This window comes from Protopterus annectens, chromosome 10.part0 (assembly GCF_019279795.1).
Source record: "Protopterus annectens isolate FY-2018-M chromosome 10.part0, PAN1.0, whole genome shotgun sequence".
Classification (NCBI taxonomy): domain Eukaryota; kingdom Metazoa; phylum Chordata; order Ceratodontiformes; family Protopteridae; genus Protopterus; species Protopterus annectens.
In genome coordinates, this window is record NC_056744.1 from 1,349,391,484 (window position 1) to 1,349,416,896 (window position 25,413).

Sequence of the window (25,413 nt, forward strand, 5' to 3'; positions counted from 1 at the left end):
AAGGTCTTCCTAACTACTTTAGCTACATGGGTGTCGAATGACAGACTACTATCAACCTGGGTCCCCAGGTCCCTGATAACTTCTTCTGTGCTCAGTGGATTGCCACCTATTTGGTAGCTAGGGGTAACCTTGTTTTTCCCGAAGGGTATGACTATGCATTTTTGGCATTTAACTTTAGGCCGTGGCTCTGGCACCAGTTATCCGCTTCTGTGAGACCCTTCTGAAGGATATCTGTGTCAGATGTGTTTTCTACTATGGCGCCCAGTTTGCAGTCATCTGCAAACTTTGTCAGCCATAACCCTCCTGTGTTTGCTTGTACTTCGGAAAAGTAGATGCCAAACAAGAGTGGGCCCAGGACTGAGCCCTGTGGGACACCACTTGTGACAGGCTTTGAGTCTGACATGGCGCCAGCAGCTCTGACCCTGTGGGTTCTGTCACTCAGCCAGTTTGCATCCCATCTTGTGATGTATGGGTTGACATTTAAGCTGATGAGTTTTTCAATGATACCCGAATGGGGTATTGTATCGAAGGCCTTAGCCAGATCGAGGTAGGCTGTATGGACTGCCTTTCCCTCATCAATGGCTTTGGTGACTGTTTCGAAAAAGTCAACCAAGTTTAAAAGGCATGATCTGCCTTTGACAAAGCCAAACTGGGTTGGATCCAAAGTCTGCAAATTCCCTATGTCTTTATTTATGAGGTCCATTATGATCCTCTCCATGGCTTTGCAGATAAGGCTTGTCAAGCTAATGGGCGGTAATTTCCAGGGTCGGTGGAGGCACCGCCTTTGTGAAGTGGTACCACAGTTGCAGTGCGCCACTCCTGGAATGTATCCAGAGGTAAGACTTTGATTAAACAGCTGTCCTAGCTGTGGGTTTAATTCCTCATTGAGTTCATGGAGCACACAGCCGGGGACACCATCAGGTCCCATGGATGCTGTGTTTTTGCTTTGGAGAGAGCAGTTCTCACTTGGGCTGGAGATGTTTGGGGGCTGCAATCGCTTTGGTATAGATATCTCTCCTTTGGGGAGAAGTTTGCACTGAACCTGTCAGCCAGTATGTTGGCAATGTCTGTAGGATCAGTAATCTTCACATCATTTTGAACTAGCTCTGAGCATATCTGGGAGTTTCCTCCCAGGTTTCTAACATAGCTAAAGAAGGCCTTATGATTGTCTTTTGAGTCTTTAGCTATTTTTCTCTCGAAATTTGCTTTGGATGATTTTATGAGAGCTCTTAGTTTTTACTTATAGTGATCAAGGGTGTCTTACCTTTTAAGGATTTTGCTCTATCTTGTAGTAGCTTCCTCCTTTTGTTGTAGAGTTTGTTTATGGCTGGGGTCCACCAGACTGGACGCTTGCCTTTGGTACAAAGAGTCTTTGTTTTGCTTGGGATTGCCTTATCCATGCAGTCCTGCAGGTGCTGGTAGAAGGCATTTGTAAGTGATTCAGCGGCTTGAGTACTGTTTTCCCGCTCGGGGCCTTAAAGGAGACCACACTAGTCTTTAGAAGTGTGAAGTCGGCTTTTGAGAAGTTCTTTACTGTGGTCTTTTTTATTTCAGGTGGGGTGGGATGAGGACCTCCAGCGAGATTAGTTTGTGGTCTGATCTCACCAGTGAGGGGTACACCTCCGGTGTTGAACATTGTGCTCCCATGTTCGTGATGATGAGATCAAGTATGTTATCTCCTCTTGTGGGGATGGTGACTAGTTGTTCCATGGCATTTGAGTTTATGAATTCCAGGAACTTTTGGGCTAGGGTGTTTGGGCTTGAGTAGTGTTCCCAGTCTATATTAGGGTAATTGAAGTCACCTAGTATGATGGTGTTTGGTGATACATTTATCCCCTCTAGTGTTTTCAGGAAGGCCATGTGAGGTTCCTGAGTTTGTGAGGGTGACCTGTAACATGCTACAATTTGCAGAGCAGTCTTGCCTATGGTTAATTGCACCTGGATGGTCTCAGATGCATCGTGCGTTGCCACCAATCTTGAGGTGTGGGTGTCCTTGATGAATATGGATACCCCCCCTCCTTTCTTGGTATTGTCCAGATTTTGGGGCCGGAACGCATGATATGAGGTAAAACCTGATAGCTGGGGTGCTCTCAGGAGCCTTGAACCAGGTTTCTGTCACAGCACAGACATCGATGTTCTCCATACTGAGAAGGGCCTCGAGTGCGTGCATTTTGAGATTTAGACTTCTGGCATTGAGCAGCATTACCCTTAGTTTTTTTCCTTTTTTGTGTTCTAGGGTGGTAGGTTTAGAATTTGAGCCTTGCCTAAAAAGGCACTATGGGGTGGCAAGAGCCTTTGCCAATATCCGGAATCCCAGGGTGACAGGTGCAAGCCGTCCCTCGAAGCAGCGTGGCTTGTCCAGCATGTCATCCCAGGCAGACAGACACTGGATCCCCTTTGAATGACACCAGTGTTTAAGCCAATTGTTAAAGCTGATCATCTTATCTCTGTATTGTGGCATCATTCTTGGTGAAGGTAGGATACTGCTCAAGGTCAGGGTCATACCTGTCTGGGCTACATAATCAGAGAGCTCCTCAATGTCTCTTTTCATGTAGTCCAAGGAGGTACGTCTCAGGTCGCTTACACCAGCGTGGACAATGACTGAATCATATTTGTACCTGCTGTTGAGAGACCTGAGTGCTTATGCTATGTGGCGGATTCTAGCGCCCGACAGGCAGCTTACTGTGACCTTCTCCTTACTCAGTCTGGTGAGCGGGACGCCAGTGTGTCTGACTATGGAGTCACCAATGACTAGTGTGTCTGGCATTGTGTTTGGCCTTAAGGGCTGTGACTGTTTGACACTCTGACTGTGAGGTCTATGTGTTGCAGGTGTTGTGTTCTGAGGTGGTGGTTGTTTGGGTGTCTGCTTTGGTGGCCTCTGCTGTTTTGGTAGATTTTTGATCAGAGCCTCGAGTATGTCTTTGTGTGTTTATGTGTATGATTTGAGGTTGTAATGGTAATATGTGAGACTGGGTCTATAGTGTGTGTGGTAACCTTCTCCTCCTGACTGGTCTTGCCAGTCCTATGTTGAGAGAGCTCAGCCTTCAGTTTGGCCGTATAGTTGCATCTCTCGCATGTATTTGTGTTTTGTGGGAGGAGGAGAGGGTTGTTCAGTGTACATGAGGCAATTGTAACATTGCCTCAATATTCCCAGGTTCACCAGCTGAGCAGGAGAGGACACTAGCAACTGATCCCTCGACATGCTAGAAGGAATAGACAAAAAAACTTTAAAAAAAGATTCCGGGGCACGTGGGTGACCGAGAAATGGGGGTTGCCTTTTTGGGGTACTATCTATGACAAGAGTGCCGTATCAAGGTAATAAGTACTGTAGGAGCAAGTGCTACATTTAACAGATAGAGAATAGTCTAATTGGAGTCAAGTAGAGATGATCTTTTTAATTATAGGATACGCTGATTAGATCAGTAGTATAGTTCGAGGAAGGTAGTTTTAAGGGAAAATTTGAAGAGTGGACTTTAGGTAGCCCGAATAGTTTAAACCTGCTTAACCGGCGCTGCCCTAGTGTGCAACAGTAGCAACTCCGCGCTAAATCGGGCTAAATCGGGCTAAATCGCGCTAAAGCGTGCTTTATAGCAGGGGGCTGGAAAAGACAGGAAATGACCCAAATTGGCCAACAAACCACAAGTCACTGCCCTAAACCACTCCTCTAGGGATTTATGCCCAGTCTAGTGAGTTTATCTATAATTCCAGAGTGGGGGATTGTGTTGAAAGCCTTGGTGAGGTCAAGATAGGCTGTGTGCACCACTTTACCTCGTCCATGGCTCTGGTGACTGCTTCAAAGAAGTCAATCACGTTTAGGAGACATGACCTACCTTTTACAAACTCAAACTGAGTGGGGTCCAGATTTTGGAGATTACCTATGTCCTTGTTAATAAGCTCCAAGATGACACTTTCCATGGCCTTGCAGACCAGGCTTATCAGACTAACGGGGCAGTAGTTCCCAGGTTCCGTGGTGCCGCCCCCTTTGTGGAGTGGGATAACGATCGCTGTGTGCCATTCAGTAGGCACAAAGCCTGAAGTGAGGCTATGACTGAACATAGTAGTTAGGTGGAGTGCTAGTTTGTTCTGTAGTTCATAGAAAATGCAGCATGCGATGTTGTCAGGACCCATGGATGCTTTGTTCTTGGCTTTGGAGAGGGGATCTTTACTTGTGCATCCGTGATTACAGGGGCTTTCTATTCTTCTGGTATAGTGATGGGCCCTTTGGGGGGTGAAGGGAGGTGAAGTTTGCAGTGAACCGATCTGCCAGGATGTTGGCAATATCAGTTGGTTCTGTATATCTAGTGCCATTGTGCTGTAGCTCAGAGCAGATCTGAGTGTCGCCATTGAGATTCTTGACATAGCTGTAGAATGCTTTGTGGTTGTCTTTAAAATCAGTGGTGATTTTATTTTCATAACTAGCTTTGGAGGATTTTATGAGGGATCTCAGCTTCTTACTGAGGCTGACCAGAGAGTTCCTGCAATCAGGGGATTTTAATCTTTTTTGCAACAGCATCTTCCTTCTGTTGTAGAGTTTGTTTATGTTCGGGGACCACCAGATTGGCTTCCTTTTTTTGGAGGATAGGGTCTTGGTTCTAGTGGGAATGGCACGATCCATGCACTCGTGTATTTGCTTATAAAGTGCATTTGTATAGGAATCAGCAGTCGTACCTCTATTTTCCATCTGTATGGGTGTCGTGAAGCTTGCCACTTCTGTCTTAAGAAGCATGAAGTTGGCTTTGGAGAAGTTTTTTACAGTGATTTCCTTAATGGAGGTGGGGGGGTAGGGGCAGGATACTGATGTCTAGGGAGATTACCTTGTGGTTGGATCTGACCACCAAGGAGTTGACCTCTGGTCTGGAACATATTGATAATGACTAGTTCCAGGATATTGCTGCCCCTGGTGGGGGTATGGACAAGCTGATCTAAAGCATTGGAATTTATAAATTCTAGAAAGCATTGAGTGAATGAGTTAGTACATGAGTAGTTTTCCCAGTTGATGGTGGGGTAGTTGAAATCGCCCATTATTAGGGTATTGGGCTATACCTTAATATTACTGAGTATATCAAGAAACATGGAGTGGGCATCCTGGGGCATGGCAGGGATCTGTAACAAGCTACAACCTGGATTGCAGTCTTGCCCAGTGTTAGTTGCACTTGGATAATTTCGGATGCATTATGTTGAACAACTAGCCTGGAGATGTGGATATCCTTAATGAATATGGACACACCTCCTCCTTTAGTGTTTCAGTGTTGGCAAGGTGGCTGAAAGGTGTGGTATGAGTTATAGTCTGGTAATGCAGGGGTGCTCTCTGGAGCCTTGAACCAGGTTTTCATCACTGCACAGATGTCAATGTTCTCATTTTTAAGGAGTGCCTCAGTTGAGTGCATTTCGATGTTTAGACTTCTTGCATTGATCTGTCTACGCAACAGAGACCTCCAAAGCAGAAATGCAAGCAAACTCAATCCCCCAACACAACCCAAATGATACATAGCCCACAGCCTCAGTGTGCCACTCAACCACAGCCAATAAGGCAAAACAACGTACCCAACACACTAGTCATAGGTGACTCTATAGTCAGGCACACTGATGTCCCACTTACCAGGCTAAACAAGGAAAAGTTTACTGTCAGCTGCCTGTCAGGTGCCAGGATCTGCCACATAACCCACGCATTCAGATCACTCCACAACAAGTACAAATATGACTCTGTCATTGTCCATGTTGGTGTGAATGACCTGAGACGTACCTCCCTGGACTACATGAAAAGAGACATGGAAGAGCTCTCCGATCTTGTAGCCCAGGCAGGTATGTCCCTAGCCCTGAGTAACTTTCCGCCATCGCCCAGAATGATACCACAGTACAAGAACAAAATGATTGACTTCAACAATTGGCTAAGCTTCTGGTGTCATTCTAAGGGGATCCAGTATCTGTCTGCTTGGGATGACATAGTCGACAGACCAAGATGCTTTGCCACAGATGACCTGCACCTGTCGCCCCTGGGATTCCAGATACTGGCTAAGGCTCTTGCTGCCCCTATAGTGCCTCTCTTAGGCAAGATTCAAATTACAAATTCACCACCGTAACATAACAGGGAAGCAAAAACTGAGGGTAGTGCTACTCAATGCTAGAAGTCTAAATCTCAAAATGCACTGTCTCAAGGCACTCCTTATAATGGAGAACACCAATATCTGTGCAGTGACTGAGACCTGGTTCAAGGCTTCAGAGAGCATCCCTGTATTACCAGGCTATAACTCATACCACACTTTTTGTCATCTAACCTGGACCGGAACACCAAAGGCGGAGATGTGCCCATATTCATTAAGGATATCCACACCTTCAGGCTAGTTGCTCAGCATAATGCATCTGAGGTTATCCAAGTGCAACTAACTCTGGGCAAAACTGCAATCCAAATTGTAGCTTGCTACAGATCACCCACCTTGCCCCAGGATTAGCACTCCTCTTTTCTTGATGTACTGGAAAATATTAGGGTTCAACCAAACACCCTAATAATGGGCGACTTCAACTACCCCACCATTAACTGGGAAAACTACTCGTGTACCAACTCCTTAGCTCAATGCTTTCTGGAATTCATAAACTCCAATGCCCTGGATCAACTTATCTACACCCCCACCAGGGGCAACAATATCCTAGACCTAGTCATTACCAACATAAGTGACCTGTGTTCCACACCTGAAGTCAACTCCTCGTTGGTCCGATCTGACCATAAGCTAATCACCCTTGATATCCACATCCCACCCCCACACCCCCATTAAAGAAACCATGGTAAAAAATTTCTCCAAAGCCAACTTCATGCTTCTTAAGACAGAAGTGGTGAACTTCATGACACCCATGCAGATAGACAATACAGTTACAACTGCTGAATCATACACAAATGCACTCTATAAGCACTTACACAAGTGCATGGATTGTGCTATCCCAAACAGAACCAAGACACTATCCTCCAAAAAAGGAAGCCAATCTGGTGGTCCACTGCCATAAACAAACTGTACAACAGAAGGAAGAAACTATTGCAAAAGAGAGTAAAATCCCAAGAGTGGAGGAGCTACCTGGTCAGCCTCAGTAAGAAGCTGTGATCCCTTATAAGATCCTCCAAAGCTAGCTATGAAAACAAAATCACCACTAATTCTAAGGACAACCACAAAGCATTCTATAGCTATGTCAAGAATCTCGATGGCAACACCCAGATCTGCTTTGGGTTACAGCACAATAGCACGAAAATTACAGAACCAACTGATATTGCCAACATCCTGGCAGATAGGTTCAGTGCTAACTTTACCACACCCCCCCACCCCCTAAAGGGCCCATATCTATACAGGATGAATGCAGAGTCCTTGTAATCACAACTACGCAGGTAAAAGCTGAACTCTCTAAAGCCAAAACACAGCATCCATGGGACCAGATAACATCCCAGGCTGCGTTGTACATGAACTTCAGAATGAACTGGCTCCCCACTTAAGCACCATGTTCAATAATAGCCTTACATGAGGCTTTGTGCCCACTGAATGGTGCACAGCAACAGTTATCCCACTCCACAAAGGGGGAGCCACCACTGATCCTGGGAACTATCTCCCTATTAGCCTGACGAGCCTGGTCTGCAAGGCCATGGAACGTATCATCATGGAACTCATAAACAAAGACAATGGTAACCTCCAAACTCTGGATTCCACCCAGTTCGAGTTTGTAAAAGGCAGATCATGCCTCCTGAACCTGATCAACTTCTTTGAGGCAGTCACCAAAGCCGTAGATGAGGGTAAGGTTGTTCACACAGCCTATCTTGACCTCTCCAAGGCTTTCAACACCATTCCCCCATTCTGGAATTATAGCTAAACTCACTAAACTTGGTATAAATCCCTACATCACAAGATGGATTGCCAACTGGCTCACAGACAGAACCCACACTGTAAAAGCTGCAGACTCCAAATCTGACCTCAAAGCAGTGACAAGTGGAGTACCACAGGCTTCCGTCCTGGGATCTCTCCTATTTGGTATCTACTTCTCTGAAGTACAGGCTAACACAGAAGGCCTCTGGCTAATGACGTTCACAGATGACTGCAAACTAGGAGCCATAGTCAAGTCCCTAAATGATGTAGACATCCTACAGAAGGGCCTCGCTGAGACAGATGCCTGGTGTCAGAGCCATGGCCTCAAGCTCAATCCCAAAAAGTGCAGTGTCATACCCTTTGGCAAAAACTCTGTACCCATGAACTACCACATAGGCAGCAATCTACTTAACACCGAATGCGTGATAAGAGACCTTGGAACCCAGGTGGACAGTAGTCTCTCCTTTGATAGTCACATCACCTCAGTAGTCAGGAAGTCCTTCTATGTGGCATACCTCATCACAAAAGGTTTCTCATCCAGGAAAAAGAGGTCATTGTTCCCCTCTACTCGACACTCATTAGACCCATTATAGAGTACAACGCCCCTTTTGGAAAGTTCCTCACAAGACATCTGAAGCAGCTGGAAAGGCCACAGAAGTACCTCACAAAGAGGATTACTGGCCTCAAATAAATGCCTTACACTGACTGTCTCAAAAAATTCCAGCTTTACTTCGTAGCATATCGCCTACTTCGAGGTGATCTCTGCCTAACATATAAAGCTATGTCAAACCCAGAGCTGTTGGGCATGCTACACCTAAAGAAATCCCAATCCCTCTGTGCTACATGCTGTAGGGACCTAAACCTTGTCACCACAATAAACAGGACATGCTGGAGGGATAGATTCCTGTCCCAGAGACTTCCCATACTCTGGAACAGGCTACTCATTTATGTCAAGCAAAGTTCTTCATTAGCACTCTTCAAGAAAAATCTTGATGAGTGGATGTGAAATAGGAAATACACCGTGGGAATCACTTCTGTGTCTGTGCTCGACAGGGGCACAGGAAAATAACTTTCTTGGGTGACGTAAGCCAGGGAACCTTGTTGGCTAGGCTTACGTAGGCCCTTGGGCCGATAGCCTACTATCTACCTATGAATCTATGAACCTATGATAATGTAGTATGATACTTTGTGATTTAAAATATCTGTACTTGATTTTTGAAAGATGGTGGTTGTAGAGCTCTCTCCCTGGGTCACTGCTGAAGATGGACACTTTCTGGTCCATTTGGAATTTCCCAGTAAAAAAAATGCAAGAAATGTCAAATAAATAAGCTATAGGCCTCAATGATTTGCTTGAAACCACACATTTTTTGTGGCACTGATAAAAAATATGTGCAAAATCAGGGGCATTCTGAGAAATCAGGGACAACTGACAGTTATGTAATTTAACCTTGGTTTCACAGACAGTATCCACAAGTTTTCCAACTTATTTCACACAAATGCATTTTGGTTCCACAAATCTAGATGGATAATTGAGCCAATAAGTAGAAGTAAATTACCTTCAACCACAAACAGCCTCCATCCCCACACAGCAGTTATAGCCCATTTGTCATATGCAAGTCAACTAACTTTGATGCCAAGTAATATATCTCACCTTCTTATCTCAAGAATCAGGGACAAAGCCCTTATGTAATGATGGAAGAAGGTCCAAAATCAGGAACAGATTTTAAATATTGCTGCTTTATACATAAAAAGTTGTTAGAATAACAGCTTTCTATCAGCATGAATTTTCTGAAGAATATAAAGTCTGAAAAAGCAAATGTACATCTTCAGTTAATGACTCTGATCCTTAATGATTTGCCAGAATACTACATATTTTATGTAACAAAGACAAAAAAAAAAAAAGAGTCATTCAGATACATTTTGTGAAAAATAAAATGGGATAGTTTCAACATTGTTTCACACAGTCATATGGGGGTGCTTCTTTGTAGAGTCCACACATCCTTTCTCTGTCCATCTGTGGTTTTGCTGGGTAACAGATTATTTCCACATCTTGGTTTTCTTACTGTTAGTCAATCTTCACATGACTTCACATGGCTGTGTTTCTGACTGGCTGAGTTTAACTCTGCAAAGTTAAGCTCATTGATTGCTTCTTTCCGCAGTAGATCTCTGCCAGTATGGTTTCTAAATGTGTGGATGCAGTGATTACTTTCTTGTAGATTTTCCTTTCTCCATGATTGTGTAATTATGGCGTTGGTATATATCATTTTGATGGGTTATGGGGGGAAGCTTACAGGGAGAAGCTTAAACTAAAGTTGCAGTCTGTTGTTTTCATCTGGTAATAACCTTATCTAGCTGTATCTGAATGAGACATCAAAGAACTGCTCCAAACACATGCAGTGGAAATTGGCAGTCTTGGAAAATGCTCATTTATAGGAGGCTGATTTTTTGTGTGTGTGTGTGTGTGTGTGTGTGTGTGTCTATTTGTGTGTGTGTGTGTGTGTGTGTGTGTGTGTCTGCTACCTCTGACAGGTTAGCACCACTTAAATGACTGAAAAACATTAACCTGTGCTCACTGGCTACCAGAATACAGTGTGGCTTACCTATGACCTTGAACATGATTGGGTAGATAATCAGAGAGTGACTGAAGAAGTACCAAAAGAAGTTATTTTAAGAGGGAACTGTACTGTAAAAGTCACAGACTATCTTTGAAGCTGCTGTATTAATTTGTTTGTGGTAAATTAAATATTTGCTGAGTGGTTTAGAGAATCTGCCTGTGATCTTCCTTTTGAATACTAATTTTAAAGTTAAGCTGCTTACTCCATTCTTACCACCGAAAACCTTGTCAGGTATAAGGCTGCATTGTATAATTATCTTTCAAGTAATGCAATAATCAAAGAAAATAATTGCCAAATACACATAGTGGCAAGGATAGCGAAACATAGGTGGAAAACATTATTTTGTCACACGTTGCATGGTATGCTCTTTAAAAGTCATCCTATGCTAAAAATATATTTTTGTACAAGTAATTGAAAAAAATTAGCACAGTATAAAACAAGTTAAATACCTGTCAATTAAATGTACTTACAATTGAGGACTCCATGTACTGACTTGATTTTTAGGATTTGAAGAAGTTATTCTTTGATTTATTTTACCCTTCTGGTCAAGATTTATCTCAATGCTAGTACTAGTGTCCAACTTTTCTTTAGTGTGCAAAACGCAAACAGATGTAATGGTATTATATACCTCATAAGCTTTTGTGTTGTTTATGGCTTTTCCTCAGTAAATTTTAATTACATTAAATATTCTCTCTCAGTTTGTTTAAGCTAATCAGAAGTTGTATAACACTCCCTCAGTGATGTTGCACTTAAATAGTTTAATGTCAAGCATGGTTAATTAAATATGAGAGCTGCATGAAACAGTCCCTTGTCTTCCTGCTTATTTAATTTGTATTTGGACCATTCTCCTCCATACTAATTAATAATAAACTTGAAATTAGAGTATCTAGTGATTTATGAACACTTTTACTGTCACTGGAATGCATTAAGTATTGTTACATTTTAATACTTTTATTTAAATAAATGTTCTTCTTACGGTTTGCTGTGCAGCTCTCTGCCATCAGCTGTATCCCAGATCCCTCTGCCTTCAAACCTGACATTAGTGACAGGTTTGTGGCTTACATCTCAAACAATGGGATCCTGCAAATGGGGATCTCTTATATATAAGTACCTAGGGAGCAGGCTGCTTGTAATTCAAAGTAACCCAAAACAGAACCATCCAGTTGGCTGTGAAAGGCTTTTTATATATGTCCTACTCACTAGTTTTGCAATTATTGTGCATTATATAATACGCCCTACCCACCAGTTCGGCATTTAATGTGCATTATATAATCCATGCTACCCAGTAGTTCTGTCTTCAATGTGCATTTTATAAAACATCCTACCCACTAGTTCTGCCACTATTGTACATTATATAATGTGCCCTACCTACTAGTTCTGCCATTATTGTGCATTATATAATGCACCCTACCCACTAGTTCTGCCACTATTGTACATTATATAATGTGCCCTACCTACTAGTTCTGCCATTATTGTGCATTATATAATGCACCCTACCCACTAGTTCTGCCACTATTGTACATTATATAATGTGCCCTACCTACTAGTTCTGCCATTATTGTGCATTATATAATGCACCCTACCCACTAGTTCTGCCACTATTGTACATTATATAATGTGCCCTACCTACTAGTTCTGCCATTATTGTGCATTATATAATGCACCCTACCCACTAGTTCTTAATGCACCCAACCCACTAGTTCTGCCACTATTGTACATTATATAATGTGCCCTACCTACTAGTTCTGCCATTATTGTGCATTATATAATGCACCCTACCCACTAGTTCTGCCACTATTGTGTATTATATCATGCACCCTACCAACAAGTTCTGCAGTTAGGCTCATAGAAAAATACTAGGCTATCAACCTGGAGATCATTTCAAGTCTAGCCATTTCATCCCAATGCATTACCACAGAAATGTTTGTTAATACCCATGATTGCATGTAGTAAAGATTGCCCATGTCAAGGTTCCTTTTGAACAGTGTCATAGAGGTGTTCTGTTTCACATGAATAGGTAGCCTATTCCAACAACAGGGCAGTCATTGGGAGATAAATCTGTCACTCCAGCATATCGTATTTAAGTCACAGGCCATATTTAAGTCCCTGGAATGGGTGGCCCTAGTCCCATTTGATTTATGGATATGCAGCAAGTTCATTAGGTTTAGATCTGAAATTGCTCTGTAAGCCAGGCATAGGTCTCCCCTAAGAAGTCTATATGATACAGAGTAAAGTGACAGGGACTTTAGTCGGTCTATGTACAGCACATACTGGATTCCCTTAATCTTTTTTATTAGAAAGCTCTGAGGTCTCTTCAGTTGCAGCAGGTGCTTTGTGCGGTACATGCTAAATGAGGCATTATGTTCAATTATGGGCTGGATTAGTATTGAGTATAGAGGGGTTATAACCTCGTTTGCTCTCAAGGCAATGCCATTACTAATCAAGTGTGCTATGTAGAAAGCCTTCTTTACTACAGTAGACACATGGTGGTCAACGTTAAGGTCACAGTCAAGTTGTAAACACAAGTCCTTTACCATTTCATGGGTACTTAGGGTACTGTTAATTTGATAGTGTGAAGGGATATTGTTTGTGCCAAAGGGAATGATGTTGCATTTCTTTGCATTCAGTTTGAGGTCATGACTAAGACATCAGTCGTTGATCTGCGTAAGACCCTCCTGGAATATACTGACATCATTTGGCGATTCAATAATTGCAGCTAGTTTGCAGTCATCTGCAAACTTGGTCAGACACAACTCCTTAGTTTTGACCTGAACCTCTGAGAAGTATATACCAAACAGTAGTGGGTCCAGCACTGACCCCTCTGGTTCCCTGCTGGTATCAGGTCTGCTAGTTGATTTGGAGTTGGCGGACTTCAATAGTGTGTGTGTCTGGTTTGTGAATCAGTTAGCAATCTATCTTACAATGAAGAGGTTTACACTCATTTTGCTAAGTTTATTGGTAATGTGTGAGAGTGGGATTCTGTCAAAAGCCTTTGCTAAGTTGAGCCATGCTGTCTGTACAAATTTGCCCTCATCAATGGCCCTGGTCAGGTTTCAAAAAAATCTACAAGATTTAGCAGGCAGGATCTGTCCTTGACAAAGCCAAAGTGGGAAGGATCCAGGGCTTGAAGGTTGCCTATGTCTTTATTTATGAGGTCCATAACAATACATTCCATGGCCTTACAGATGAGGCTGGTCAGGCTTATGGGGCTGTAATTTCCCTGGTCTGTTGCTAGGCCACCTTTCTGGATGGAAATACCTGTTGCTGTTCTCAGTTTCACAGGAACAAAGCCTGTGGTTAGACTATGATTAAAAAGGTACATAATGGTGAAACCAGTTCCTGTTTTAGCCTGTTTAGAAGACAGTCTGGTATGTTGTCTGGTCCCATAGAGGCTGTGTTTTTGCCTTGGACAAGGCTTTGATAACTTGTTCTTCAGATATGTAGGGTGGGGAGGACTTTGGGGCAAAGTTTGTGGTAGATTTGGAGGAGATACGGGGATGACATTTTTACCAAACCTATCTGTTAGCAGATTTGCTATCTTTGTGTGCTGTGTGTATGGTCCCTATTTCTGCATATGCTTGGGTCCTACATTTTAGGCTACTCATATAGCTGTAAAAGGTCTTATGGTTATCCTTGGCTGTGCTAGCTAAGTTCTTTTTTCTCAAAGTGGCCCCTACAGGATTTGACAAGTTGTCTTATTTGCCTGTTGAGGCTGAGGAGGGTGCTTTTCTATTGTTGGGGTCTTGCCTTTGTTTTCATGAACAGCAACTTTTGCATTTATTGTAAAGTTTGTTGATGCTGGATGTACACCATGGTGACTTGTTTTTACCTGAGGGTTTGGCTTTGATTCTTCTTGGTAAAGCAAAGTCTATACACTTATGCAAGTGATTGTACAGGGCTTTAGTGTAAGGTTTGCTGTAGTTGCCACTTCCAGCTGGGGGGTGGGGCTCAGAATACATTTATACCTTCACCTAAGAAGGTATAATTTGCCTTGGTGAAGTTTTTTAATCTGATTTCACCCTTTATGAATTCTGGTGCTAGCGTCAGCTCAAAGGTGACTGATTTGTAGCCACATTTAACTAATGAGGGTCCGACAGTTGCGGTAGTGCATCCATTTGACATGTTAGTGAGGACCAGATCTAGTATGTTTGTTCCTCTTGTCAGGGCATGAACAGTTTGTCCCAGGGCATTTCAGTTAGCAAAGTCAATGAACTTTTGCACTAATGGGTTGGGGCTAGTGTAGGTTTCCACATTGATGGTGGGATAATTAAAATGCCCCATAAGCAGAGTGTTCAGTAATATTTGGATTGCCTCTAGTTTGGGAAAGTAGGTTTTGTGCACATCCTGACCCACGGAGGGGGATCTATAACTGGCTATGACTTGAATGGGTGTCTTACCCAACATAACCTGAGCTTGGAGTAACTCCATGGATTTGCCCAGTCTAACTAAATGGAAGGTGAATCTATCTCTAATATAGATAGAAACACTACCTCCTTTGGTTATCACACATACATTATGTGGTCTGAAGGGATGGAAAGCATTGTAGCCTCGCAAGGCTAGGGTATTCTTTGAGGCATTAAACAATGTTTCTGCAACTGTACAGACTTTTACATCTTCCAGTGTTAGAAGTGCTTCCAGGGTGTGCAGTTTTTGGTTTAAGTTCATAGCATTTAGCAGCATGACCCTTATTTTGTTACGATTCACAAATTTCACATTGCTAAGTTTGTTTTTGGGACCTTGCCTAAAAAGGCACTATGGGAGAGGCAAGAGCAATGCAGTGAGGTCTGTCGACCATGGCTTCACAGACAGGAAATGTATCCCCTTTGTATGACAACAAAAACTAAGCCAATTATTGAGATAAATCATTTTTTGTTTGTACTGCGGCAGCATTCTAGATGAGGGTAGCATGCTGCTCAAGGCTAGGGACATACCTACCTGGGACATGTAATCAGAGAGCTCAATCATGTTTCTCTTCATATAGTCCAGTGAGGTACATCTAAGGTCATTCACTCCAACATGAACTATAACAGAGTCATAATGGTACTTGTTCCTGAGAGACCTGAGTGCATGCATGACCTTAGCACCACATAGGCAGCTGACTGTGACTTTCTCCTTGTCCAGCCTGGTGAGTGGAACATCCATATGTCTTACTAGTGAGTCTGCAATGACTAGAAAATTTGTTTTTTAGTGTTATGCCTCATGGGCTTGGTAGGTGAGACACTGATGTTTCTATGTGTCATGGGTGTTGTGGGAACTGTGTAATGTGTATTACATAATACACACTATCCACTAGTTCTGCATTAATGTGCATTATATAATGCACCCTATCCACTAGTTCTGCCAATATTGTGCATTATATAATGCTCCCTACCCACTAGTTCTGCCACTACTGTGCATTATATAATGTATCCTATCCACTAGTTCTGCCACTATTGTGCACTATAAAATGAGCCCTATACACTAGTTTTGCCACTGTTGCGCATTATATAATACACGTCACCCACTAGATCTGCCACTATTATGTATTATATAATGTACCATACCCACTAGTTCTGTCTGTAATACACATTATATAATGCACCCTACCTACTATGTCTGCCTTTAATGTGTATTTTATAAAGCATCCTGCCCACTAGTTCTGCCATTAATGTGCATTATACAATGGTAGCTCATTAGTATTCAAAACTATGCACTCTGATTGGTCAGACCAACCAGTGTGCCCATTTTAAAATCAAGCATATAACAATAGAAAAATGTCAAGCAGCTGGACTTTCTTCTCTTAGTTTATGCTATGGAAGTCAAAGCATGACAGCATCAATCCTGTTATTCTTGCAGCTTGCTAAGTTTATAAGAGCAACATTTACAATAGGGAACTTTTTCCCCCTTATTTAACGCTTTACACATTTCTTGAGCTAAGATATCAGGAGGTATGTATGGAGGGCAGAAAAAGTACCAGGAAAATCAGGTACATTCTGCAAAACTAAAGAAACATACCTGATTTTTCCTTGTATTTTGTTCTATCTCTCTCATACCTCTAAACTGTAAAGATTTTACAGTTTAAAAAAAAGAAAAGAAAAAGCAACAAAGATCTTCCCGATTGCTTGCTTTCCAAAGCACTGATGTACTGTGTAAGCATGTGTATAAGACTTACATCCCATACGCATGCACAGTACATCAACAAAACAGAAGACCACGGCACTCTTATTTAAATACATTATTTAAGAAAAGTAAGTCATTTTGTTCTTAAATAATGTCATTGTATAATGTTTAATTATATAATGCACCCTACCCTTCAGTTCTGCCACTATTGTGCATTATATAATGCACCCCACCCACTAGTTCTGCCAATGTTATGCATTATATAATGTGCCTTACCCACTAGTTCCACCTTTAGTGTTTATTATGTAATGCACGCTACCCACTAATTATGCCATTAATGTGCATTATGTAATGCACCTCTACTCAGTACTTCTGCCATTAATGTGCATTAGATAATGCCCCCTACCCACTAACTCTGCCTTTAACGTGCATTATGTAATGTCTTTTATCCAACAGTTTTGCCTTTAATGTGAATTATATAATCCACCTACCCACTAGTTCTGCATTTAATGTGCATTATATAAAGTTCCCTGCCCATTAGTTCTGCCACTGATGTGTATTGCACAATGGTAGCTCATTAATATTCAAAAATGTGCACGGTGAATATTCATCCCAACCATCATTAAATAGTCACTATGTTCCTATGCAGAGAGGGAAGTAAAAATTATAAGGTTTTGGTTCTAAAAACTGGGCATTAGTAGCTTAACTGTGAAATTACTGTACCTTATACTGTAAATGGAAGGTTAGGACTGTGTAAATGGTGCCACCTAGTGGCCAAATTGAGTAATTTTAGGTCAAGCCATGAGCACACAGGGAGTGGGAAAGAAGCCCGGGGGAAAGGGAGTGTAAGGTCCGTGGCAGGCCACAAGCAAACTCACGCTAATTTAGTAGGCAAAAACAGCAAAATATATGATGCTCTTCACAATGGGATACATACATGTTGTAGGTAGTTCTTGAGGGGGCAGTATAGTTACAGTAAACACTGTAGGATCATGCCAGGCATAGATATCCCCTCAATAACATGTAAGAGACAGAATACAGGGATACGGCCTTGAGGTGGTCTGCATAGGACATTTTACTTATGGCCTGTATTCCTATATTGAGGAACTCCTGTCGACATTCCATTTGTTGGATATGCCTTGTTAGGTAAATACCAAAGGGAACATTGAACTCAATGATATGTCTCATGAATGGTGAATACAGTGGAACAATGACTTCCTTGGATCTAGATGCCATACCTTTGTTTATAAGTTGTGCATCATAGAATGATTTTTTTCACTATTGTAGACATGTGATGGTTAAAGGCTAGATTACTATCTATGTGTGTCCCTAAGTCCCCGACTACTGGGTCAACTCTAAGAGGTGTGCTGTAAATATGATAGTTACCAGGAGTGGATGACTTCCTGAAGGATACTATTATGCATTTCTTGGCATTTAGTTTTAGTTCATGGTTCTGACACCAGTTGGTTGTCTGTATCAGCCCTTCCTGGAGAACATTTATGTTGGTGTGGGATTCAATGACAGCTCCTAATTTGCAATCCCTTTCAAATTTAGTCAGCTGAAGAACATTGGCATTGGCCTTGACTTCAGAGATGTAAATGCAGAAAAGAAGTGGTCCAAGGACTGATTCCTGAGGGACTTCACTTGTGACTAGCCTCTTTGTAGAGGTGGACTTCCCAATTTTAACTTCCTAGGTGCTGTGAGACAGATGGCTATCCACCAGGTTACATACAGGTATGTACTTAATCCCTTGAGTTTGTCAACAATGCTTGAGTGACAGTAAACTCTCAGTTAACCAGACCTCAAGTAACCAGAACTCTCAAGCAACTAGAAAAAAAAATCAAAGAAATACAGTACGATTTTCATGTGTTGCACTATCTACCCCCCCCCCCCCCGGCAGAAGCACACCTGACATTTTTACAGTTTCAGTTTGAAAAAGGAAGATAGGAATAAATTCCCTCTCTCCCCAACCAAAGAACAAGTCAAACTTAACAAATAGCATAAGGTATAGAGTATTACTTATTATTATTAATACTTGTATTATTGTTATTATTATACTTGTAGTATAAGGTATAGTCAGGCCTATTTTTGGGTCTATATTAAATAATCAAAAGCTCCCGTCAGCGAACGGCATTACATCAAAAATGCCGTTCATCGATTTCCGCTCTTGTGGTGGGCTGTGCCCCCCACACCCCCTGCTAATTATATATACCAACTCCAAGATTGCACTACAGTGAAAAAAGGGCAAATTTCAAAATCCTCACTGTATCATGATCTCACTATGGACAGTTTGGTGAACAGCATGTTCGATGTAATAGCACTGAAAATGACGTTCAATGAACGGACCTTTCGATTATTTAATATAGACCCCAATTTTTAATAGTAACTCTCAAGCAACCAGAAACTACAGTTATTCAACATCTACCAATTCCAATGGGTGCCAGTTAACCGAGAGTTTACTGTATTGTGTCAAATGTCTTGGCCAGGTCAAGGTAGGCAGTGTGAACCATTTTGCCCTCATCCATTGCTTTGGTGACCTTCTCAAGAAAGTCCACCAGGTTGAGTAATCATGATCTGCCCTTGATAAAACCAAACTGGGTTAGGTCCAGTTTCTGAAGGTTTACTATATCATTATTGATCATTTTCATGATACTTCTTTCCATGGTTTTGCATATAACACTAGTTAGACTTATGGGTCTGTAGTTTCAAGGGTCTGTAGATGGCCCATTTTCATGCAGAGGGGTGACTGTTACTGTTCTCCATTTATCAGGCATGAAATTTGCTTGGAGGCTGCAGTTAAATAGCAATTCCAGAGGCCCTGTTTCATGCTATTTAGAAGGCATCCTGGGATATTGTCTGGGCCCATTGATGCAGTGTTCTTGGCCTAAGAGCATTACAGACCTCTTCTCTATTGATAGCAGGGTAAGTTATATTTGATGCTGTTTCAAAACTTTTAATCTCCTGCAATGGTAAACATAAAATCAAATCAAGCGCTTTCGCTTGGCTCAGGACCAACTTTATCAAGATAAAATATAAAATGAATTATATCCATTTATATACAACTCCCAAACCATCATGTGGCCTATCACATAATAAAATCTTAAAGCTGTAATTGCTTTAAAAATAATAATAAATAATTGTAAAACCAAATCCAATCTGAAAACTAGGTCAAGAACATGCTAACTGTTCCATTATAACCAAACTGTACTAAAATGCTGGTTGTAAAAACCTTCAATGATATATATAAAATTAAAACTTGTAAATGTTTCTAAATACCATGTAAAGGACATTGTGTTGAAATATTCATTGTAAATTTTTTGAATATATTAATTCTACTACTCCTTTTCTGTCCTTCACATACACCATTAGTAATGAAATGATGAATTACCTTGATGTAACCTTACTTAAAGATTGTTTAAACAATGGGTTCGCATCCAAATTGTACAGAAAACCCACTTTTTCCAATGCATATTTGCATTTTATGAGTGGACATCCTTTTTATCAGAAAAAAGGCATAGTTAAAGGCCAAATGATAAGAGCTTCAAGGATGTCCAGCACCTTGGAATATTTTTTGGAAGAGTTGGTATTATTAAAAAGGCTGTTTATGGAGAGAGGATATCCTGAACCCCTGATAGCCAGGTTAAGTAAAGAAGTTCTTGACAATAGAAAGAGTAGATATCCTCCTTTGTTAGGTACAGGTCAGACTTATGAAGAAGCATCTAAAACGATGGTAGTACAGGTCATTGTAACAATTATACACACACTTTTTCTAATAACTTCCAACAAATTGAAGAAGTGGTTTCTAAATATTGGCCAGTTTTGACAGCCCATGAGGAGTTAAAAAAGTTCATTCCAGAATATTCCAGATTTACCAGACGTAGGGACACCAACATGAAAGAATTATTTGAAAGGAATCAATCCCATGGAAGAATGAATAATAAAAATTTGAAAAATGGAACATACAAATGTGGGATGTGTAAACAGTGTACAGCTATTATAAACAAAAGTTCCTTATACATTCCATCTAGGAAATTTTATTTTCAAACCAACTGTTATACCAATTGTGGAACAAAAGGTGTAGTTTATCTGGGTTTTTGCACCAAATGCCTTAGTTTCTACATTGGTAAAACTGAAAGAACTTTAAGAAGGGAATCTACGAACATTTGTATGAGGTCTCTAAAAAGTAGGAGTCCAATGCCTTTTATAAACATTCCACTATATGTCCAGATATGGAAATTAACTTCATTGTATTAGAGCAAATACAAGTTGATGGTGGGGGGGAGACTGGGAGACTCGATTAGAATAGAAAGAACTCCTTTGGCAGCTCAAGTTAGATGCTGGCAGCAGTCCAGGTTTGAATGACAACATCAACATAAGTAGTGTTCTGAAATTAAGGATGGCTAGATTATGAACAAGAAGTATTCATAGTGGATGCATCATAGCCAGGTCTTGTCAAAAACATTTGTTGTAATACATTTCTAAAGGTGTTATTATTTATCATTATTATTTACTATAATTTTATATTGTTGTAAATATGTGTAATTGAGAACACATACATATATATATTTTATGCCTTTATATTTTTCATTCATATTTTTCACATTTTTGCTTTTTGTATGTATTGTACAATGGGAAGGTTTTGATATACAAACAAATTATTAGAGAAGTGAATGATTTTTTACAATGAATATTTCAACACAGTGTCCTTTACATGGTATTTAGAAACATTTACAAGTTTTAATTTTATATATATCATTGAAGGTTTTTACAACCAGCATTTTAGTACAGTTTGGTTATAATGGAACAGTTAGTATGTTCTTGACCTAGTTTTCAGATTGGATTTGGTTTTACAATTATTTATAATTATTTTTAAAGCGATTACAGCTTTAAGATTTTATTATGTGATAGGTCATATGATGGTTTGGGAGTTGTATATAAATGGATATAATTCATTTTATATTTAATCTTGATAAAGCTTGGTACTGAGCCAAACGAAAGCGCTTGATTTGATTTTGTGTTTACCATTGCAGGAGATTAAAAGTTTTGAAACGTCTTCACGGACTGGTTCCTCTTTCTGTGGATTTGTGGTTCTAAGTACATTTGACTGATCTGTTTGTTTATATTTTATTTTTATTTATTTTATTTTATTTGCTGTTGTTTAACCAGTATAGTCCATTGGGCCCAAAGAACCCGTTTTCAATGGAGTCCTGGGGAGAAAAGCTCCACATACAGATTATACAAAGATTATGTTACACAATACATAAAACACAAAGATTAATTTCAATACATAGATTATATAGAGAAAAACATAAGTATCAAACAAAACAAGTAATAGAGGTGAAATATAAAAAGAAATAGTATTGTGTTTTTTTTTTTTTTAATTACTTGGTACAAGTAGCTAGCTGGGAATGGAAAAAGAAAGAGGAGTAGTGGTGGGGGTAGGGTAGGTTATGAAGGATGTGAGCAGGAGCATTCCCATGAGGATGTTAGATGAGAGTGTAGTCATTTTTTAAAGTGCAGGAGGCTAGCAATTGTACGGATGGATGGGGGAGGGAGTTCCATTGGCGTGCTAGTGAGAAGGACAGGAGGTGTTGTTCTGGAGCGTGTATGGGTCTATAGACCTCTATGAGGTTTTGATTGTTAGATCTTAGAAGTCTTTGTGTTTGATGCATTTTAAAGGTAGTTGAAAGAGAGGGACAGAGTGCTGGCTGGAAGATGAGTTTATGTGCATAGGTGAGCTGAGTGTAGGAGAGGTAGTGGGGTAGCTCTAGCCAGTTGAGTTTTTGGAGAGGTTCACAGTGATGGGTAGATGATTTGCTGCTGGTTGCAAATCTGGCTATTTTATTGTAGCAAGATGATAGTTTGGATTTCAGAGAAGATTGTAGGTTTGTTAGAAGAGGGGCGCCATAGAGAAGGGAGGGAAGGAGAAATGTGGTAGCGAGGGTAATTTTGGTAGTAGAGGTGAGGAACCGATGGTGGCGGTAGAGCATGCCTAGTTTTTGATGCTTTTTTTTTATATTTAGGAGTAGATGGGAGTTGAATTTCAGCTTGTCATCAATTTGAATCCCGAGTAGTTTGGCTTCAGATACCAGCTCGAGACATGTATTGTTCTGGCTGGTGATGGAGAATAAATTTCTGTCAAAGTTATTAGTTTTGAAGGGGGAGAATATCATAAGCTTGGTTTTAGCAGCATTGAGTGGAAGGTGGTTCTCTTTCATCCATTGTTCTGTGGTGGAGAAGGCATCTTGAGTTAGTTTTAAGAGAGATGGGATGGACGGGGCAGCACAGATGACAGTGGAGTCATCAGCATATTGAATAATATTTGCAAGGGGGATAGAGCGGATAAAGTCATTAATGAAAATATTGAAGAGGAGGGGGCCCAGAATAGAGCCTTGTGGGACACCTGTGGTTGTGTCAAGGAAGGAGGAGGTGGCTTTTTTCCACTTGACAGCTTGTTGCCGATTGGAGAGATAGCTAGTAAACCAACAGAGGGAAGAGGGAGAAAGGTTTAGGTTAGAAAGCTTAGTAAGAAGGAGGTTATGAGAGATCGTATCGAAAGCTTTAGAGAAATCGAGGAGGATGGTAGATACAATGAGGCCAGAGTCCTTAGCTTTGTTCACAGTTTCAAGGAAGGATAGGAGGGCAGTCATAGTACTATGATGGGGTCTGAATCCATGCTGTGTAGGAGTTAGTAGATTGTTATCCAGAAGATGTGGAAGGAGTTGAAGATGGATACATTTCTCCAGGAGTTTTGAAATGGGAGAAAGGATGGCGATAGGACAGAAGTTGAAAATATTAGTATTGGTTCCACCTTTGTGCAGGGGAATGATGTAGGCTTTTTTCCAGATTAGAGGAACAAAATTTTCTTGGCTTGAGCGGTTAATTAGGATACTGACAGGGAGGGCAATGGCTTCAGCAGCTATACTAAGGTAGTATGAGGGAATGTTATCAGGAGCATTGGTGCATGGTTTTAGTTTCTGCAGGAGTTTTTTTATGGTGGATGTAGGAATTTGATGCTACTTCCTGAGGGAAAGGTGAGGGGGAGAGAGGGGTAAAGGTAGAGCTGAATTTGTTAGCCAGCAGGCTTGCTATATATTCTGGCTTACTAGAGGTGTGTCCATTTACAATGAGCTCTGCACACAATTGTGTATTGCCTAGGTAGGCTTTATGTGTCCTCTGAGTTGTTTTTTTAGTTTGATGAGACTGCTTTTAACCAGCTGGCTGCTGTACCTCCTAACTTTTGCCATGATTTTCTTCCTTCAGTTACACAGCCTGTTGATTTTGTGATTCCACCAGGATGACTTGTTTTTTTGAGTTAGTTCTGTATTTCTTCCTAGTGGGTACAGCTGCCTCTATGCAGCTATTAGCATGCTTGTATAGGGTTTCTTTGAACAGTTCTGCATAGGCAGTAGTGTTCTCAGGGTTTATGGGCGCTTGAAATTTTGCCAGCTTATCACTTAATAGCAGGGCCTTAGAGTAGTTCTTGAACATTCCAGGGTAAGATGGGGTTTCAGATTTTATTGTTAATTAAACGGAGACCATTTTGTGGTCTGAACTTACCAGGGAAGACATTACACTAGGGGTTCTGCAGCACTCTACCTCATTAGTGAGGATCAGATCCTGTATGGTTGCACCCTTGGTTGGTGTATTGACAATCTGATCCAAAAGGTTTGTGCTTACAAAATCCAGGAATCTCTGTGCTTGTACATTTGGTGTCACGTAGGATTCCAGTTAATAGTGTGGTAATTAAGGTTGCCCATGTATATGGTATTGAGTTGGGTGGTGAGTGTTTCCAATAAGTTTAGATACATGGTATGCGTTTCCTGGGTCAGTTATTTTGCTAATAAAGTATTTTTACCTGACAACATCGTGGTGCTTCTCGTTTTGGTGTTCCTGGGTCATAGAGGAGAACCTATAGCTTGCAAAGAAGTGGTACTGGATTTTGCATATGGTGATTTGAACATGGAGTAGCTCAAGTGCATTGTCCTGTTTGACCAGCCTTGAGGTATATTTTTTACTGATGTAAATTGGGACACCTCCACCTTTAGACCATGTCTGTGTAGTAGCTGGTCTAAATGTGTGCAAGGCATTATAACCTTGCACTGTTGGTGTGCTCTCCATGGCTTTAAACTATGTCTCAGTAACGGCACAGATGTCAACATTCTCTAGGGTGAAGGAAGCTTCTAGCAAGTGAAGTTTTTTGTTTAGACTTCTAACATTAAAAAGGAATACCGTTAGATTTTCTTGGTTTTGATTTGATATGTTGGAAGTAGTTTCAGTTTGGCATCACCTAAAAAAGCACTATGGGGGAAGATAATGTTTTAACTATTACTCAAACCTTAGTTGGGAGAGATGCAGAACTTCCCTGGCAAAGGAGCAAGGTCTGTTGACAATGTCCTTTAATTCTATTTCTCCTCCTACTTTTGGAACTGTTGTTGTCTTTATCTCACATTGCTCTTGTTTCTGCTTTCAAATCCTGGTATTTTATGGCTTTATGGATCTTAGTATGTAGGTCACTGATCAATGGGCATTGCTGTTTCAATGAGTAATGCTACTTTTGCCCTTTTTTACTAGATTTTTTCTGTATCTGGATTTTTTTGCTTTTGTTTTCTTAACTGTTGATTCTGGATGATCTCGTATAAACAACAAATCTTCATTTTCAGTAATGTTTTCTGGTTCATGTTCCCATTGCATGACTGTTACTTTTATGTTGTAGTTTGCACAATTCCTAGAGCAAGTCTTGCCACAATGTTGTGCCTTTCAGCTTGCAAACTCTCAGCCATAAGTATAAACTGCAACCAGCAACGACATATGCAACTGTTTCTAGTTCTGTATTACAGAAGCTGTATTTGTCTGCAAAT

General features: G+C 40.9%; 1 protein-coding gene across 6 annotated transcripts in view; it reads left to right on the forward strand.

The window, feature by feature from the left end:
* The window catches only part of NTNG1 (netrin G1), a 2,528,066-nt gene that overhangs the window by 726,343 nt on the left and 1,776,310 nt on the right, over positions 1–25,413 (forward strand). The gene's annotated exons all lie outside the window — the stretch shown is intronic.